The following is a 12,691-nucleotide window of genomic DNA, read 5'->3' on the forward strand; positions in this document are numbered from 1 at the left end:
CTCGGGTGCATGCTGGACGCACACAGAACAGCCAGGGGTGGCTGGGAGAGGTCAGGAAGGTCGGTGACCCCAGGGACCTGTCGGACAGAATGCTAAGAGAGCAGAGTGAGTGCCCATGAGGGGAGAGGTCAGGAAGGTCGGTGACCCTTGGACCTGTGGTACAGAATGCTAAGAGAGCAGAGGGAGGGCTCACGAGGGGTGAGCAAGCGTGAGTGTCTTGAAGCTGTGGAAAGCTACCAAGCGAAGCTAAAAGACTGTCTTATGTTGCTATTTCAAGCTATTTTGTGTTTGCCCTTTCAATAAACTGTGTTTTCCTTGACTTACCTGGACTACAGTGGAGTGTCCTTGTTACAATGGTGGGCTGTGGAGACTCTCAGGTAGGCAATGTGGGGTCCATGGTTAGCTGGTCGGACTCTCAGATGGCTATGCAGGGTCTGTGGTGGGCTTTGCGAACTCTCAGGTGGCTATGCGGGATCTATAATGGGCTTTGTGGGCTCTCAGGTGGACTGTACAGAATCTATGGTTGGCTGTGCAGGTTCTATGGTGGGCTGTGAGGACTCTCAGGTGGACTGTGCGGGGTCTATGGTGAGCTGTGCAGGATCTATGGTGGGCTGGGCAAACTCTCAGGTGGACTGTGCGAACTCTCAAAGTGGGCTGTGCAGACTCTCATGTGAGCTGTGCAGGTTCTATGGTGGGCTGTGCAGACTCTCAGGTGGGCTGTGCGGATTCTCAAGTGGCTGTGCAGATTCTATGGTGGGTTGTGCAGGCTGTGAGGTGGCTGTGCAGGTTCTATGGTGGGTTGTGCAGAAACTCAGGTGGGCTATGTGGGGTCTATGATGGGCTGTGCAGACTCTTAGGTGGCTGTGTGGTTTGTGGCAGTGTAAGCCAATGCCACGGTGTAGGATGGCGACTTTGGCACCCAGGACTCTCAGCCAGAGGGGCTGAGAGGGTCCAGAATGTGAAACACGTTATAAGGAAGAACCTGGCCTTTCAGGTCCGTCCAGGTTTTCCTATTTGTAGCTGGGATCTGGAGCTCTGGAGATTTCGTAGAGCTCTGGGTGGGATGAGATCTCCAGTCCTGGGGCCAGGTGTTGCCATTGACCAGCCTGGGCTTATCAGGAAGCCAGCCCAGTGCTCAGGGGAGTGTTGGAGTTGTGTGTGTGTGTGCAGGGAGCACACAGACAAACTCGGGTGCATGCTGGACGCACACAGAACAGCCAGGGGTGGCTGGGAGAGGTCAGGAAGGTCGGTGACCCCAGGGACCTGTCGGACAGAATGCTAAGAGAGCAGAGTGAGTGCCCATGAGGGGAGAGGTCAGGAAGGTCGGTGACCCTTGGACCTGTGGTACAGAATGCTAAGAGAGCAGAGGGAGGGCTCACGAGGGGTGAGCAAGCGTGAGTGTCTTGAAGCTGTGGAAAGCTACCAAGCGAAGCTAAAAGACTGTCTTATGTTGCTATTTCAAGCTATTTTGTGTTTGCCCTTTCAATAAACTGTGTTTTCCTTGACTTACCTGGACTACAGTGGAGTGTCCTTGTTACAGGTTTTATGGTGGGCTGTGCAACTCTCAGGTGGCTATGTGGGGTCTATGGTGGGCAGTGTGGACTCTCAGGTGGCTATGCATGGTCTATGGTGGGCTGTGTGGACTCTAAGGTGGCTGTGCTGGGTCTATGGTGGGCTTTGTGGACTCTCAGGTGGCTGTACAGGTTCTATGGTGGGCTGTGTGAACTCTCAGGTGGACTGTGCGGTGTCTATGGTGGGCTGTGTGGACTCCCAGGTGGGCTGTGCGGGTTCTATGGTGAGCTGTGTAGACCCTCAAGTGGGCTGTGCGGACTCTCAGAAGGACTGTACAGGGTCTATGGTGAGCTGTACAAGTTCTATGGTGGGCTGTGCAAACTCTCAGGTGGGCTGTGCAGGTTCTATGGTGGGCTGTGCGGACTCTCAGGTGGGCTATGCGGGTTCTATGGTGGGTGGTACAGACGCTCAGGCTGTGAGGACTCTCAGCTGGTTGTTCAGGTTCTATGGTAGGCTGTGTGGAGTCTATAGTTGGATGTGCGGGGTCTATTGTGGCGTGTGCGGACTCTCAGGTGGCTATGTGGGGTTTTAGAAGGGCTGTTTGGTCTCACCAGGGTCCTGGATGGTCGGTCGGTGAGTGCTGGCAGCGTGGGGCCACAGAAGGAGGAGATTTTTAGCCGGGGCTGTGAATAGGTGCTAGGATTCACAGAAAGGCTGCAGGGACCTTCCTGGGGACCTTGGTAGTCTTCCTGTGAAGCACAGTGCCTATTTACAGCATTGGGGGATCTGCTGCATGTAGGGTGGATGTGATGCCAGAAGGGGGGTATGCTGCCTTTAGAGGGATCTGCTGCCTGTAGGGGGATCTGCTGAGGAACTCCAGGAAAGTAAAAGAAAAGAGGGTAAGCCCACTGCAAGGGTTAACGGTTTACATTCCTGGAGTTCTGCTTTAAGCTGCTTCACTCACCACATTCCTGTAGAGTCAGTCAGCGTACTCTCAGAAGCACGAGCAGTGGAGAGCAGAGCAGGGTTGGGTGTTTTGTTGTCAGGGGAATGATGAATGTCAGACAAAAGTTGTATGATCCCTAACAATTAACTCTTATTTGTTCTCTTTTGGTCTGTTAAATACACCAGTAAAAGCGATCTGTTATATCAGTTCGTTAAATTAAGAAAATACTTGTTGATCCTGACAGAAATCTTGTCAGCTGATAACTTCCTGAGCTCTCTGCCTATGGTGCACTTTTCATCAGTTACTTTGTTCCCAGCTATCTCTGAGGGCCACAGATCCCCTTCCCTCTATCTTATGGAGTGGAGGAAAGTGGGAGGTTATTGCAGTCCTGGCCTAGACTGATAACGCCGTTTCACCCTAGATACAATACAGTAAGTGGGCATTGTCACCCTAGGAAAGGAAATGTGTTAATGCAGAATCACCAGGTAAAAATAGCCTAGAAAAAAGAAAACTAATGCAGCCACCACATCTAAGGACTGGTAAGCTGAAATATATTACATTTTTGTGCTATGGTCTGGATACACTTTAAAGCCTATCTAAAGCCATATTCATATTAAATAGAGTAGGGAATGGTTACAATCTTTTTTTTTATCATCCGTGTTTCATTGGGGAGATTCATTTTCTAGCAGATTCACTTTTTATCCTGTAGACAAAGCAAGAAGTGAGAGTAAATCCATCCAAAATGAGTGAAATGCATTTTCACCATAACATTTTTTATTGGTTTCATCAAAATAAACGATACAGTACAGTACAATACAAGGTGCCTAGATGACAATAACGGCAACAGGATACATCCAGGTAAGTGCTACATAGCGATGTGATCACCGGTAATGAATCGTTGCACACGTCACAAATGGCACTCGCAGAATGAATCGGATGTAAACAGGTTGTAGATAACGGTGAGTAATGGTTCACATGTATTCACTAGTAAGTAATACAATACCGGGGGTTGTGTGTATAACTCGTAGAGCTAGCGAGATACCAGACTAGGACCTGTAGTCTCACCCTGACGTAGGGGTGCGATGAGATAGTTATGGAAATTTGGTTCTATAAAGCTCGCAGGAGCACTCATACATGTGGGACCCAAGGAAGTTGGGTCAGGTGTTACATGGAGCAGCAGCTCAATTGCACTTGTAGTGTAGTGTAGTGAGGGGGACATACAGGAAGGGGAGGGAGAGGGGAGATGGGAGGAGAGTCAGGTGCGAGAAGACAGAGAAGTAGTGATGTAGTCGGGCCATGTGCAGACATAAAGGGGGTTGTCTCTGTAGGCAGAGGCGGCTCTAGAGTTTGCAAAACCTTAGGCGAAACCTAAACATGTGGCCCCACTCAGGCCTGTGGGGTCTTACCAGGGCTCTGTGGGGTTTAACCTCTTGCCGTCCGCCCGTAGTAAAAAAACGGACGGACGGCACTGCAGCATCTGCGGGTTGCCGTCTCCAGACGGCAATTTTTTCTGCTCGCGCGTGCCCCCTAGCGGGCACGCACGGGCAGAAAAGACCCGCTACTGGTGAGACCCCACAGAGCCCTGAATAAATTGGGGCTCTGTAGGGTTTTAGCAGGGCTCTGTGTGGATTCACCAGTCTGGTTAGACCCCTCAGTGCCCTGGTGAGACCCCAAAGAGCCCTGGTTAAACTAGGGCTCTGTGGGGGTCTCAGCGGGGCTCTATGGGGGTCTCACCAGTCTTGGTTAGACCCCACAAAGCCCTAGTGCGACCTCAAGAAGCACTGGTAAAAGCAGTGCTCCGCAGGGTCTCACCAGGACTCTGTAGGGTCCCACCAGCACCAGGGCTCTGTAAAGCTCTCTAGGGTCTCACCAGGGCTCTTTGGGGTCTCACTAGAGCATCAGGGCTCTGTGGAGCCTCACCAAGGTTCTGGGGAGTCTAACATACCTTGTTAGACCCACAGAGCCCCGGGCAGACCCCACAGAGCTCTGGTGAGACCCCACGGAGCCCTGGTTAAACCTGTAGGGTCTCACCTGGGCTGTGTATGGTCCCACTGTAGGGTCTCACCGGTGCTCTGTGGGGTCTCAACAGCCTGGTTAGACCACTTCAGGGCCCTGGTGAGACCCCACAAAGCCCTGGTTAAACCGGTGCTCTGTGGGGTCTCACCAGGGCTCTGAGGGGGCCTCACCAGGGTAGCATGGTTCTGTGGGGTCTCACCAGGGCTCTGAGGGGGCCTCACCAGGGTAGCAGGGATCTGTGGGGTCTCACCAGGGCTCTGAGGGGGCCTCACCAGGGTAGCAATTTTAAATTTCGGTAATTTTTCCTTAATATAGTAAAAAAATAAAACCCCCAGTGGTGAATAAATACCACCAAAAGAAAGCTCTATCTGTCCCCAAAAAAGGGTATAAAATTCATTTCAGTACAGCGCTGCATGACGGAATAAATGTCAGTTAAAGTACCGCAGCGCTGAATACTGAAAAATGGCCTGGATGGGAAGGGGGTTTAACACCGCGGATGTCAACTGGTTAAAGAGCCGCCTCTGTCTGTAGGTGGAAGTTGCAGGCAACAATCACATAGTACAGAGGCGGAGTGAAATGCATTTTAGACAGTTGTAACCTGAACATGTGTCCCCATTGAAAGATCTTTCCATTCCTGTTCCAGTGACTATGAAACATGTGTATTTGCCTCCCTCATGTTTAATCCTTAAGGGGTTAGAGGTGGTTAGAGGGAGTGGATCTAACATGGCCACAGAGACAGCAAGAAAAATCAAAGAGGACCCCCCCACTTTGTGTTATGAATATTTCATATGTACCTGGGACCTGTGCTCGCGGTGTAAGTGAATGATTAGCCTGACCAATTCTTAAGATTGTTAGTGAATATATCCAGCTTTTGATAGCAGCAAAATCTCACCAGATTTCCTTTATTGGATTATTTTTGACTGTCTACAGTCCTTTCTATAACTATGCACACCACTCCTCTCTTTCCAGTACACACAGGACACTCCCTTTGTTATAGGAATAAGGAGAGGGGGGAGGTGCTATGTAGTCCAGCAAGCTAGAACTCGGCTTGTGTGTACTGGAAAGAGAGGAGTGGTGTGCATAGTTATAGAAAGGACTGTAGACAGTCAAAAATAATCCAATAAAGGAAATCTGGTGAGATTTTGCTGCTATCAAAAGCTGGATAATTTCCCCCTCATCCTCGGTCCACCCTGGTCTCTGCACCACAGGAGCTTACACTCTAATGTTCCCCCGCAGTCACACACTATTATTATACAAATTATTATACAATTATATTAGGGATGCACAGAGTACTCATTCAAGTACTCGCCGATACCAAATATTGATACCTTGTTTTTAGTGTCAGGAGATGTTTTTTTCTATAACAATACAGACTAATGATTTTAGGACAGTGGTGGTGCACCAGGGCCCAGTCGCAGCTGCAACCGATGCAACCCTGGTAGTTCTGCCAGTGACTCCAAGCTGTAGAGGGAATACAAATCCCACCAAGGCATTATACAGCAATGCAGAATGGCATTGGCTATAGAGGACTACAACTCCCAGCAATACATTATACAGCAATGAAGACTAATACCACCAGCTATAGAGAGCTACAAATCCCAAAAATACATTATACAGCAATGCAGAATGCCACCGGCTATAGAGGGATTCAAATTCCAGCAATACATTATACAGCCATGCAGAATGCCACCGGCTATAGAGAGCTACAAATCCCAAAAATACATTATACAGCAATGCAGAATGCCACCGGCTATAGAGGGATTCAAATTCCAGCAATACATTATACAGCCATGCAGAATGGCACCGGCTATAGAGGGATTCAAATTCCAGCAATACATTATACAGCAATGCAGAATGGCACCGGCTATAGAGGGATTCAAATTCCAGCAATACATTATACAGCAATACAGAATGGCATCGGCTATAGAGGACTACAAATTCCAGCAATACATTATACAGCAATGCAGAATGGCATCAGCTATAGAGGACTACAAATCCCAGCAATACATTATACAGCAATGCAAAGTACCATCAGCTATAGAGGGCTACAAATCCCGGCAATATATTATACAGCAGTGCAGAATAGTATATGAATTTGCTACATACTCTATGCTGCCGCCCTGCTGTGGAGTGCTGTCCCGATGTCTCAGGCGAAGGGACTTAGCAGTAGCAGCTGTGGAGGGTCTCAACTGGGGCAGATGTGGAGTATTGCAGAAGGGGCATATGTGGAGGATTGCAGTAGGGGCAGATGTGGAGGGTCTCAGCAGGGGTAGATGTGAAGGATTGCAGCGAGACAGATGTGGAGGATCGCAGATGGGGAGGGTCTTAGCAGTGGCAGATGGGGAGGGTCTCGGCAGTGACAGATGTGGAGGATTCCAGCAGGGGCAGATGTGGAGGGTCTCAGCAGGGGCAGATGAGGAGGATCGCAGCAGAAGCAGATGTGGAGGATTGCAACAGGGGCAGATGTGGAGGATCACAGTCGAATGTACTCAAAAATTTAAAGCGCCAAACCCAAGGAGGTGGTAGTTGGGCATGGGGTGCCTGGGCCCGGATCCAACTGGCCCCCCTCAGCCTCAGCTGCACCAGCGGTAATTATGGGCCTGTCCAATACATTAGATAGCTAGTTAGGATCACTAGCTCGTGGTGTCAATAAAATCTTCACAGGTTTCTTGCATGTGATTATCTTTGAGTATCTACAAAGCATAACCAACTATCTACATACACTCCACCCTCCTTTCTCCAGAACACACATATTGCAGCATGAAGGGGCTCAGTGAAGGTGGCGGTGAAGGTGTGGAGGTGTCTGATCGGCTCACACAGCTCATAAAATGACATCTGGCCAGTCTCATAATCCAGAAACATCCTGACCCTGTTACTGGAACTTTTGTGTGGTAGGTGAATCAATTTGTTTTCATGTACCACTGCATAGAGACCTTTTTCCCTTCGCAAACATCAGGACTTGTCATTATCACCAATGGATTACTGATTTCCTTCCCTCTCCATACTGGGATAACACATTCCTATTTTCCAACATGCTGCTGTACTACACTCAGCCTCCCAGTAATACCGCCCGGAGGAAAAACTGCTGCTGCTTAATACATTATAATAATACTGAAATCTCTCTGGTGTTTCTGGACGATTCTGCATTATTTCTGACCAGGATGCAGATTTTCTGTCATCTGAGCTATTAAGATTATTATGAGCTGTGTTTAAATCCAGTAATATGTCTGCAGGTTTTGGTATATAGATCTCTATCTTTAAACCTCTCATCATATGAGATATTGTGTGCAATGTTTGTGAGATAAAACCCACATCCAGATGACCTCCATCAGGGAGATGCTTTTCTTGTCTCTCTTGGTCTTTGTCATCTCTCTCCTCAGCATCACCCATGTCTGGTCCCTGTAAGACAATCAGTGGATCAGTCATGTTACAAAGCTCCTCAATGTGACGAATCTTCATGGACAGTTCATCCTTCTTTAATTCCAGCTGCTGTAATAGGTCAGAGATGGAGAGTGAAAGCTCCTCTTTCTGCCTGGAGATCTCACTCAGGACCCTCTTCTCCAGATCTTCAAGCTGTCTCCTGATTTCTGTGAACAAGGCGCTGACCTCCTCTGCTACTTCATCTGCTTTCATATGAACGTTGCTCTTGCGTTTCTGCAGACTCCGGACTCTTTTCTCGGTCTAATCTCTCTTGGTGATAAGATCCTGCAGAGCATTCCTCAATTTTTTCTTCTTCTTCTCAAAGGCCTCATCCAACATCTCCACCTGATGTCCACGGTGTTCTCCAGTCAAGCTACAAGACACACAGACACAGGCAGAGTCCTTGATGCAGAAATACTCCAGGATCTTCTTATGGACAGAGCATTTTTTATTTTCCAGGGAGGTGGTGGGTTCAGTTAAGACATGTTCTGGTGCCTTGCTGTGGACTCTCAGATGTTTATCACATAGAGAAGCTTCACACAACACACAGGATTTAACAGCAGGGACAGACGAGTCCACACAGTAAGTGCAGAAGATTCCATTCTCCTCCTGAGCTGGCTGAGTAAACAGGAAACTCTCCACGATGTTACACAGGGTTATGTTCCTTACCAGTACAGGCCTCTCCACAGACTCTGCTCGGCATTCAGGACAGGAATATACTCCAGGTCCTTCCTGTGTGTCCAACACCTGAACAATACAGACCCGGCAGAAGTTGTGTCCACATCTCAGTGTTACAGGATCCGTATAAATGTTCAGACAGATAGAACAGTCCAGCAGATCCTTTCTCACATCTGCAGATGCCATTCTTACAGCCAGTGGTGTACATTTGCCGCTCGGCCGGAATCTGCCGCCCGAGGCAAACGCATTGTTTGCCTCGCAGCAGATACGCCCCTGGTTACAGCAGAGCAAAGAAGTGAAAGTGAAACTCTGACATGCAGAATCAACTAAACTGGACATGTGGTGAGGGTGTGAATAAGCTTTGTACTATGATATTTGAAGGGATATACCACAAGGATCAATTGCTCACTTAGGGATCCATATCTATCCCCTAAACAACCGCCACATAACAAAGAACATATTCACCGGATTTGCACAGTCAATCCCATAATCTGATCAAAGTGCACCTATTTAATTTTGTCCCATCCATTGAAACAGAACCCAAAGGTTAATATGGACTGTGTCTGTAGCACTCACCCCTTAAGGAGCTGCAGGATGAATTGGGCCCTCCTAGCATGCCTACATTACACTGTTCCATAGCTGCCTTAAAGCAATCACCCACTCACCAGTAGCAACCGAAAAACTGACTTCCTTGCTGCTGATTTTTTGCTTGCAGGGAATTCAATTAATAACTTTGGGAGAGAGGGTTAGAACACAGGACACCCATGGACTTGCCGACTCCAAAAAAAGGACAAAGTCATTACAGTCTTCACAAATAAAGAACTTTTAAGGTGACCTGGCATTCTGGGAATTCAGCTCCTGACTGTAAGATACTAGATATTGCAGCTACCAACTCCTTGGGGAGAAACCACTAAAGTTCAATCAAGGACCAAGCTTCTACCCAGCTTCTCAGGTTCCTTATTCTGACTGAAGATCGACCATGGCATCTCCATAGCTAAATTTCAAATACTAGGCCTCGAACCCAGGCCTCAGTCCAAGCATATGGTCACCCTCCTCAGACAGCAGACTTATGAGAATCATACAATTTACAGCATTGTCTATCACTGATGCTCCAGTAATAAAAAGTATAGTAGAACTCCAATGCTGACTTCCGGGGGCAGACCACCAGCATGTGGCCAGGTTTTACATGGGCTCTGTGTGGCCCAAGAGAAATGAACATGCAGCCCTGAATGAAACCCCTTCCACACTTGGTATTGCTGTCGGAAAGAAATGCCTCACTGTGGGGACACTCGTTGGCCTTGCGACAAATCTGTCGGCTGGTCAGCTGGTGAAGCCTGGGGCGTGGGTCCTTATGCTGTGACCATGGCGCATGCTGCCTGAGGGGGAGGTGCATTGATCGCTGCTCGGGCAGGGGTGTTGCTGACCTCCCTGGGGCCACTGGAGAGTGTGGAGGCATTGAAGAGGGATTTTCCTTGGAGACTGAGTGGAGGGAGAAGACGAACTGGACTAGATCCTTGTGGTGAAGGGAAAATCTGGCCCGCCAGGACTCTGGGTTGACTGGGTGGTGAGTGGCATTGGGTGTTGATGGATGTAGGGAAGAGGAAGAAGGAGACAGGTTTGGTGGAAGGACTTGAGGAGGGTGGAACTGCGGACTGAGCTCTCTGCTGTCTACTAGTCCACTGTGGCTGTGGCTGGATTCTGGGTCTCTGCAGAATATTATTTGTTGGATTGCCTGATTTAGAGACTGATCTTGTTAAAATGAAGTGTGCTTTATTGTCAACTGCTTGAGCTGGGTTGCAGACTATCAGGGTTATTCACAAAAGGGTGAAGAGTTAGGAGAAGGCAGGAGAAGTGAACAATCTAGGACAACATAGCTGATTTGGAAACATTCTCCAATTCAGCTCACTTTCCAGTTCTATGTTGTCCTAGATTGTTCACTCCTCCTGCCTTCTCCAAACTCTTCACCCTTTTCTTCAGTAGAGCTCAGTAATAGTCTGTGTGTTTGTGAAACCCCCTAGAAGTTAGAAAAGCCTGAACTTGGGGATTGTGGATAAATGGATATGCCATGGATAAATTTGTGGGTAGACAGCAGTCCCAGGACACCCGAAAACAAAATGCCAAATCCAAAAATAAAACATCAAAGAAAACAGATCCTAAAATTGTGCTTTTGAGACGAGTTGCTGCAAACAATTTTAAAATTACTTTATTTTTTTTACTGAAAATGCTTCTCAGTTTAAACATTCGATATGTTCTCTTTTTTCTATTGTGAATAAAATATGGGTTTATAAGATTTGCAAATCATTGCATTCTGTTTTTATGAAGATTTTACACAGCGTCCTGCCCTCCCACCCCAGAGGTGGTGTTTAGTGACCATGTTCCAATTAGTCACAGGGAGGGGGGCAGCCTGCTTTTCAATCTGACCTCGGTGTTAGGCTGGGCACACACCTTACAACCATCGCAAGACTTTTGTCTTGCGATGGTTGTAAGGTAATTTAAAAAACGTACGATCTGCCTATCTTGGACAGGCAGAGCGTACTTGCGATAATCGCAAGCCCGCCCCGCTGAGGGGCGGGCTTCCGATGACCGCAATGCCGAACGGGCAGTGTGTGCTTGCGATTATCGCAAGGTGTGTGGGCACCTTTAGACTGAATCTCCTGTGGAGAACATTTCGAATTTCTATGATTCAGACCTAATAAAAATGTCATTAAAAAAAATGAAGAAAGTGAGTCATGAAAATGTGCACATATATACAGCATCACTGCACCTGTACATTACCACAATACATGCTAATCACTTACAAAGGTGGACATGGATTTTAATTTCCCAGACCTGGAACTATATACTTTGGCAGTTGCAACTAGATATTTGAGAGAGTGGATGAATGGTACGAGTAGCTATACAGATTCTGATTTGGATCAAAATTTAGTTCCAGATCTTAATTAAATAATAAAAATATATATATCTAAACATACAGTATACACTTCATATGCATAGAGAATGTTTTGAATCCTCTTTTATACTTCAGTTGGACTATATGGCAGAAGCTTAGAGAGAAACACCAGGTAAATAGTAATTCTTTGCTGTGGCTTCCTATTTGGAGAAAATTTTGATTTCCTCCATGTTTCTAGAAATCAGTTTTTCAAGGGGTGGGCAACTCAAAGACTTTCAACAGTTAAATCCCCATATGTCAACTACTAACCATAAATTGTTGACTTTTGCAGCCATTTCGGAGAGCCTCCCATTCATGAAATCTGCATTACGTACCTATACAGATGCGCTCCTACGCAATAAGTATTCTTAAAGACTTTTTCACTTTTTGGGGTTGGGTGAATCTCCTAGACCAGCTGCTTTCGAAACCTAACCCAAATAGGGGTGCAGTAGCTAGTGCTTATAGGTGCTATAAATTAGATCTGGATTATGCAAAACATTCTACTGGTCTCTCAAAGTGGACTAATTATTTTCGGAATATATCTACTGCTGAGATTTTACAAGCTTTAGCAGAGCATGGAATATAATTACTGCACCCACCTATAGAGAAATTGTATTAAGAGTCTATCATGGAGCCTATATCTCTCTGCATAGGTCTTCTTTCATGAGACTTAGCTGTTCCTCCAAATGTCTGAAGTGTGGACAGGAATCAGCAGATTGATATCATGCTTTTTTGGAGCTGCTTAAGATAAAGTAAGATAAAGTAAGATAAAGTAAATATTGGAATAATATTGGCCAGTCTATTCTGCAAAACATGGTTAATTATTTACCTCTGTCGGCAGCTTAGGTGATCTTTGGAATTCTAGATTTGCATTGGAATGAGAATCACTCCTGGATGTAGGAAGCTATTGTCTATTATATCTTTGGTGGCGAAGAAAACAATTTTGCATCAATGGATACATTCTGAACCAACATCTTTAACCACTTCAAGACCAGGTGTTTAGACCCCCTTCCTGGCCAGGCCATTTTTCAGTATTCAGCGATGCAGTACTTTGACTGACATTTATTCCGTCATGCAACGCTGTACTGAAATTAATTTTATACCATTTTTTGGGGACAGATAGAGCTTTATTTTGGTGGTATTTAATCACCACTGGGGTTTTTATTTTTTACTATAATTAGGAAAAATTA

At 46.8% G+C, this 12,691-nt stretch overlaps 1 pseudogene; it reads right to left on the reverse strand.

Moving 5' to 3' along the window:
• Positions 1–7,453: 7,453 nt before the first annotated feature.
• Positions 7,454–8,758, reverse strand: LOC108798714 (annotated as a pseudogene).
• Between the last annotated feature and the right edge of the window lie 3,933 nt (positions 8,759–12,691).

This window comes from Nanorana parkeri, unplaced genomic scaffold (assembly GCF_000935625.1).
Source record: "Nanorana parkeri isolate BGI_ZX_2015 unplaced genomic scaffold, ASM93562v1 scaffold1542, whole genome shotgun sequence".
NCBI lineage: Eukaryota > Metazoa > Chordata > Amphibia > Anura > Dicroglossidae > Nanorana > Nanorana parkeri.